Raw genomic sequence first — 8,310 nt, 5'->3', positions numbered from 1 at the left:
AAATTTATGTATGCGGTTTATAAAGCATCCTCTTCTGGTGGCATGAAACTTAAACCTGTGACCACATAATCATCGTCAACTGAGAGCTCGAGTTATAGTTGAACTTGTGGTTGTATAACCACTATCAACTGCAAACCCTAATTATACTTGAACACGTGACTATATAACCACTATCAAACAGGAGCACGAGTTGCAATGCCACATCTTCTAAGGTGATGGTGCGTTCCCTACATGGCAAATGAAATGCGTGGGTCTCCAAGCGTCACCGCATCGCTGTGAACTCAAACATTCCTTAAAATTGTCACAATTTCTTCCTTACACACCAACACAAATACCAATTTTGAACACCAAACGCAAAAAAAAAAAAAAAAAGAATAATTTATTTCCTATTTTCTCTCATTTTGAACATCGATATTTTTTTCCACTACTAACAATCACAAGTCTTTATTCATTTTTCTCTTCTCTTCAATAGAAAAAATAATTCAAACAAAAAATCAAAAACTTCAACATATAAAGATTTTGCATCGGGGATGGGATATATATAGTTTGGGTGGTGCCGCCTGACAAATCAGTGACATCCATTAATTTTTTTTTCACTTTCATTAATTCGTTTTTCATTAATAAAAATTTCCAATGCTGCCTAACAAACCGATGATACCCATTAAAAAATATTTCTTTCATTTTTTTTCCTTACTTATATTTTCACGGTTATTTTGAAAAATAAATACAGGTGTTGTCTGACACAATGACAGCACTAAAAATAATTCTTTTTCTTTAAAAGGTGATGATAGACTGTTAAAAATAGGTCATTTTCTTAAATAATTTTTTATTAAATTTATTTTACTAAAAAGCCAATTGTTACAAAATATAAGTCAAAAAGTAGTATTAAATAGTGAAAAGTGCAGGTGCAGTTGCAGTCATAATTTCATGTGCATTTCCCTGATGAGGGTAAGTCAATATGTTTATATATTAGGACATCAGTTTTAACTCTTAAAAATTATAATTGGGAAATTAATTGATGTAGCAATGCATCAGCAATCACATGTATTTATTTTAATGCAAATTAGTTGGTTGATGTTACCGCAATTTTATTTTTTCAAGCTTAAAGTCAAAACCTTTTTTCAACTATCTTTGGCCCTTACCAAAAGCTGGCCCTTAAGAAGAGACCTTCGTTTAAGGGTACGGACCTTGGAATATTTGTGCTCTGCTTGGCTATTGGTATTTTTTTTTTTTGCAATTTTACTTGTGTCATTTTCTTAACCTTAATTTCAATCAATTCATACTGGTTCAACTGTAGGTTTAAATTTAAAAATTTATTTTAAATTTATGAGAGTTTGAATAAATAAATATTCAGTTAAAAATGAGTTTAAGACAAAAGTAATTTATTTAAAATATAGGTTCGGTTTAAGCTAATAATATTATTTTTTATTTTATATATTCTACGTAAATAATAGTAAAGTTAATATATATATATATATATATATATATACTATTGCTAAATATTAAATAAACATAAATATATTTTAAATATATAAAAAAAATATGAATAGATCTAGACAGAGTTGGATTAACTGCTTACAAATATAAGTTAATTTTGACAAAATTTAAAATCTATAGTTTAGGTTCGATCGATTTTAAGTAACTATGTATAATATCTATACTATTAATAAAATCTCGATCGAGTTGGTGTCACGAGTCAACGGGCACCAACTCAGTAAAAAAATTCCAAAAATAACCTTCTATAATTAAAATAATTCATATTATTTGAGGCTATTTTAGTCTTTTCATTTTGACAAAAACTAATAAAAATATACATATGTGAGATTTGAACACACACCAATTGCATTAATAAAACCTTAAATTTACCACTCAACCAAAGTTTTATTTTAATATGTTTTATACATTTTGTTTTAATATACGCAATTTATTATCTCCATAAGTTGTATATATTAATATCTAACTATATTTATTATTATTTTAACTTTTGACTTAGTTGGTGTCGCCCTCAACCGGGTCACCAACTTAGTTAGGAAAATTGCAAAAATGTCCTTCCGTAATTAAAATAAGTTATGTTACTCAAGGATAAGTTAATCTTTTATTTAATAAAATAAATAAAATACACATTGTGAGATTTGAACTCGATTCAATTGGATTAGTAAAACTTTTAATTTACCCTCAACTAAAGCTCTATTTTAATTTTTTATATTTTAATTTTATTATGCACACTTTATTATTTCCATCAATTGTATATTTATCTATACTATTAGTTAAGCTTACTTGGTGTCACCTCAACCGTGTCTCAAACTCGATTAGGAAAATTATGGAAATGCCCTTCCATAATTAAAATAATTTATATTACTTGAGGGTATTTTAGTCTTTTTATTAAAAACAATAAAAATACATATGGTGGGATTTGAACCCGAAACAATTCTACTAATAAAATTTTAATTTACCACTTAGCTAAAGCATTATTCCAAAACAATTTTTTACATTTTAATTTTATTATGCACACTTTATTACTTTCATTAATTGTATATTATATATACTTACTATTATTTAAACTTTTGACTGGGTTGGTGTCATCCTCAACAGCGTCACCAACTTGGTTAGGGAAATTACGGAACGAAAATACCTTTCCCTAATTAAAATAAGTTAAATTACCTGAGAGTACTTTAGTCCTTTTATTTAAAAAAACAATAAAAATACATCTGTGGAATTTGAACATAAATTAATCGCATTAGTAAAACCTTTAATTTACTACTCATCTAAAGCTTTATTTAAATAATTTTATACATTTTAATTTTATTATGTACACTTTATTACTCAAGATTGATGACAATACAATGATAAATAATTTAATCTAAATTTTTAAAATTTTAATATCATTCAATTTTCATATATTATTACTAATTAGTTTCAAGTCATACGTTTCATTACTTATTGTATGTTATTTTCAACACACATTTATGTTCTATATTTGTGGTTTCCACACGCATACATGATTGATAAGATTTTCAGTATTAATAATGTTGTTAATTGAGTTGGTGTCACAAGTAAACTCAACACTAACTAACAATGGTTGACAAAACCATGATAAATAATTGTAGTGCATTTAATGTATTTATGTGTTTAGATTTCGTTATCCTCGTAATTTAATCTAAACTTTTTATTTTAATATCATATATATATATATATATATATATGTGTTATTATGATTAATTAATTTCAAAATATATACTTTATTGTTAAATACGTATTTATATTCTAAAATGGGATGAAATCCAAATCCACCAAAAGGACATGGAATGGTAGTTCAAAATTGAGAATCATGAGAAATGGTAATTGTAAAGGCATGCATGAAAATGTCAAATTCACCCACAAAAAGTGACATCTTTTTTAAATGAGCAAAATGCCTATGGCTTCCTTTTTATACCCACAAAACCTAACCTAACTTGCACGCTTTTCTTAAAAAAAAAAAAAAATTACAAAATAGGTTTTCATTAAATGCAATCACAAGAAAGTTTATTTTCATTACTGTCTTCTTAGTTCCAATCAAAAAATGTAATCTTTTATTTACAGTTTGAATTCCAAACCAAATATTTCTTTCAAACACTTTCCAATGATTTTTTTTAATTGTATAGAGATTAAATTGATTATCTAATGGTAAAACGACTAATTTAATATTATCTCTATAATAGAAGGATAATGCTATATATATTCATCGTTTAAGCATGCTATCATTTTATGCCATTTTGTTAGATGTATAAGTAGATTTCCTCTCTCAACATTTGGATAATTTCGAATTTTGGAGTTGTTATTGTAAGAAGAACTTTATTCGAGTACTCGCCTCAGCTTGAATAGGCCTTGGCCCCCTTAGCTAAATAGGCAAATTGCTTTTTAGCCTCTCCTAAAAATTAAAAGATTCAATTCAAATTTTTTAACCTTTGATTAAATGAAAAAAAAATCATAATTTTAGCCTTTTTCAAAAACTAATAATTCAAATTTAGTGTTTTCAATATCCCCCAATTTTATAATCTTTTAATCTCATCCCCTTGAGTCTCAAATGATAATTGTTATTACATGCTTATGCTTATTAAATTGAGTAATTAGAGCTGTTTCCTATTAGGGCTCCAATTAGACTGGATTTCGAATTTTGTAACCATTAAAGAAAAAAAGAGTTGAGAAGTTCTTGTAAAATAATGTCTAAAAAATGTAAAGAAAGGAAATTAATTGGGTTGCTATCTATAAAATACAAAAATTAAAAATGATGAAAAAAGAATATGTTCCTTCTTCTTTTAAAATTGAAAATGGGGATTATAGGAAAGCCATGTGGCACCTTAACCTATCTCATATTAGCTTTTCTTATTGCCATGATGGTGGGAGGAAATCTCATTTGCTCATACATTGAATGGTCCATACCAATACATGTGTCTTAGTTGTCCAGATGATTCTCTAATCTCCCACACCTCCATAAAGTAAAACCCCAAACCACTTCAAAAGTGTGACTGCAAGAGGATGGTCCTTCACTTTTTCTTTTCAATCTTGCTTTGATTCTAAATTATTATTTTTAATGAATATCTATAAATATCCATTAATTTTTATTTTATTAAACTTTTATTGGAATTTAAAAATAAAATATTATTACTTTTTTTAGGGCACCTTTTGGATTCCACTAAAATTTCCTTGGTGTATAGTTGAGTGATTAATTTTTGTGTTTGGACATTTACACAATGGTGATTACACCTTTATTTTTCAATTGGAGGTCCCTCTTTAATATTAATAATCTTTTTCTTCTTCCATTTTTATCTTTTATCATTAAAATGTTTTATAATTAAATTTAAATAAAATAATTTAGTTATTTTAAAATAATAAATCGAGTCATTTCAACTAAACAGATTGAACCCAAGGCAGGCCTAAATTTTTAAAAAAACTAAATCTAATCCAATGTAATAAATGTAACACATCTACTATTTTTTGTTTGGCGATAAGAAAAAGAAGAAAATATAATCAATTAAACTAAAAGAAAGGAACTTTTCGTAAATAACTGTTGCCTTCCCTCCCTATTAAAAGCTATTTTGGTCATTCAATCTTCTGCCTCTCTATTTTTTTCTTTAGGAATATATTTAACTGCCCAACTCTTTACATTCTTTAGAAGATTGTGAATACGCTTAATTAACATCGAGCTACAGAGTTTGAATTTAAAACTTGAATAACTTCAATAGCTTTTAAACTTTTTTTTGTTTGTATCGACACTTTATTATATTACTTTCCTTATATCAATGACAAACCTATAAAATACTCAGCATCTAAATGTTGAACCATTACTTTTAATTTTATTAATTTCACCGCTAATTTTTTTTTTTTTATTCCACTTCAATAACTTCATTGTTTTATCCAAAAGGAATCTAAATATCTGCTAAATAAGTAGCAGTTTAAAAGAAAAAAAAAAAAAAAGATTGTAGTTTTAAAATTACAAGATAACATTTCCTAGGGTTTGAAAATGGATTCTTCTCTCATTCTTTTTCTTTTATGGTCTAGAATGTTATCTCTGGAAGCTAAGGGTAAATATAAATTTTAAAATAATTAATATTTAATACAAAATTGGTTAAGGCTGAGTAAGATACTTTTTCTTGCAGACATGAAAACAGACTCATGTTTGATTTTTCATCATCAATGACATAACAATAATGTGTGTAGGATTTGATGTCGACTGATGTGAATACTAATTAATAATACTTAGAAGAGTTCTAATTGCAAACAAATTTTGAAATAAAGGATATATGTTTGAAGTGGTTGCAATTGACTTTTCAATAGTGACAATTACTTTGGAAGATCGATGATGCCATAGTGTCCATCCAATATTACTTGGCACCACCTTTTGAAAGGACTTTGAGCATGGACCTCTCATGTTCACCTTCCCCTTGACTTTACTCTTGAAAAAGGTAATTGGGGGAATTCAGTCCCTTTGTGGGTGGGAAATTGGAACCCACTTTTTGTGTGTGTGTGTTAGCTTCATTAGAGATTGCAATTTTGTATCGCTCCATTTATCCCTCGATTTATGAAGATTGTGGACCATGTTCCACCATAATATCTTTTATAATGCTAGTGTTAATGTCCTTTGGTGCATGGTTTGAGTTCATGCAGAGAAGAAAAATGTTTAAAAGACCAAAAATTAAGAAGATAAAAGTGAATAGAATATTTAGATATAATAAAATTTTGGAGTAAATTTATTTACAGTTGGATTATTTAATTCGGTTTTAAAATTTGAACTTAATATTTGAGATATTAATTAAATTGATTTTTTTAGAGATGAAGAGTGCTTACGTGTATTTAGTATCACACTGTTATGAATTGAACTCTGATTTTGAATTTTAAATTTCACAAATTTTAGTGTACATAAGTAAAATTAGTTTAAACTCAAATTTAAATATGATTTCTTTTTAAGAACAAATCTAAGTGTAAAAGAGTTACTTGTTTATGCTAAAAACAATTGCATCTATCTTTGATATCACTTTCTTGGATGAATTGAACTCCGACTCTAAATTGTAAGGTTGGGAAAGGTAAAGGTAGGTGGGCACAAGAGCAAGATAAAGCACAATTGTTTTACTTGCCATCCTCAGCTTGTCTTTGCATCTTGCCTGAAAATTTAACCACATCTTTTTTTTTTTTTTTTGGTTTATTTGATTCTCTTATGGTCCTAACATAAATTGAGAATAGTATAAAGCTATAAAGTCCTTTAAAGGACAAGTTAGCTAATGAAGAAGGCATAAAAGAAAAGGAAAAGATGGTTCGCTCATCTTTTTATCACCACCCTTTTATTCATTCTCTTACAAAGAGTAAAGTGACATAAGTTCAACTTTTAAAGCAAGACAGCTTCTTGGTCACACTAATATGTTTTTTATTTTAATTAATTAAAAATAAAATGAAAGAATTATAAGAAATTAGGGCTTAGGCTTACAAACAACAAAAGCTTGACTTTTTTTTCAAGCATATTTTTATCCATTAAAAATGTGAAAAATAAAATAAAATAAAATAAAATAACACACAAATTTTATGTGGAAACCCTTTCGGGAAAAAAACCACGGGCAGAGGAGAAAAAAATTCACTATGTCAAAAATTTGAATCAATACAAGAAGAATAAACTATGTCTATTTATAGGCTTGTAAAGCCATATTTTAGTAGGATTGAAACACCTTATCCTAATCAATATAAAATAGATGGAGTTTAATAAGGTTTAAAAAACCTTATTCTAAAATAAAATAAAAGAAGTCTAGTTCTATATGGATTTTACTTTTATTTTATTTTCTATTGTATTTTATTTAAATAAGAATTCGGGTCACTTAATTCTAACAATCTCCACCTTGACACAAATTCTCAATGAACAAGTTCTTCATCTCGAACTTTTAATGAACAAGTTCTCCACCTATTCCATAAAACCCCTTAAGGGTTTAACTTCAATAATGAACACCAACCAAGTCTAAGCAATGCTCAAACTTAGTTATAGGAAGTGACTTAGTCATCATATCTGCAGGATTTTCATGAGTACTAATTTTGCTCACAACAATATCACCACAAGCAATAATATCACGAACAAAATGATACCGAACATCAATATGTTTTGTTCTCTCATGAAACATTTGATCTTTTGTAAGGAAGATGGCACTCTGACTGTCACAAAATACTGTACTGATTTGAAGGTCTTCATTGAGTTCACTAAATAGTCCCTTCAACCAAATAACTTATTTACAAGCCTCAATAATCGCCATGTACTCAGCTTCAGTGGTAGACAAAGCGACTGTAGTTTGCAAAGTGGCTTTCCAACTAATTGTACAACCTCCGATTGTAAAGACGTAACATGTGAGAGATCTTCTTCTATCAAGGTCTCTAGCAAAATCAGCATCAACATACCCTATGACTCCATATTTAGTTCTTCCAAATTGTAAGCAAACATTAGTAGTGCCTCGTAAGTATCTTAAAATCCACTGAACTGCTTTTCAATGTTCTTTACCAAGATTTACCATGTATCTGCTAACTGCACTAACTACATATGATAAATCTGGACGTGAACAAACCATAGCATACATGAAAGATCCCACTGCACTAGAGTATGGAACATGTGACATGTACTCAATCTCATCATCTGATTGTGGAGACAAAGCCGATGAAAGTCCGAAATGGGTCGCTAAAAGTGTACTAACAGCTTAGCACTCGCATATTGAACTCAAAAGAACTTTCTCAATGTACCCTTCCGACTTAGGTACAATTTACTTGCTTTTCTATCTCCGAGAATCTCCATACCAAGTATCTTCT

This window comes from Gossypium arboreum, chromosome 8, assembly GCF_025698485.1.
Source record: "Gossypium arboreum isolate Shixiya-1 chromosome 8, ASM2569848v2, whole genome shotgun sequence".
NCBI lineage: Eukaryota > Viridiplantae > Streptophyta > Magnoliopsida > Malvales > Malvaceae > Gossypium > Gossypium arboreum.
The sequence above is the reverse complement of the archived record's forward strand: the minus strand, read 5'-3'. Positions refer to the sequence as shown.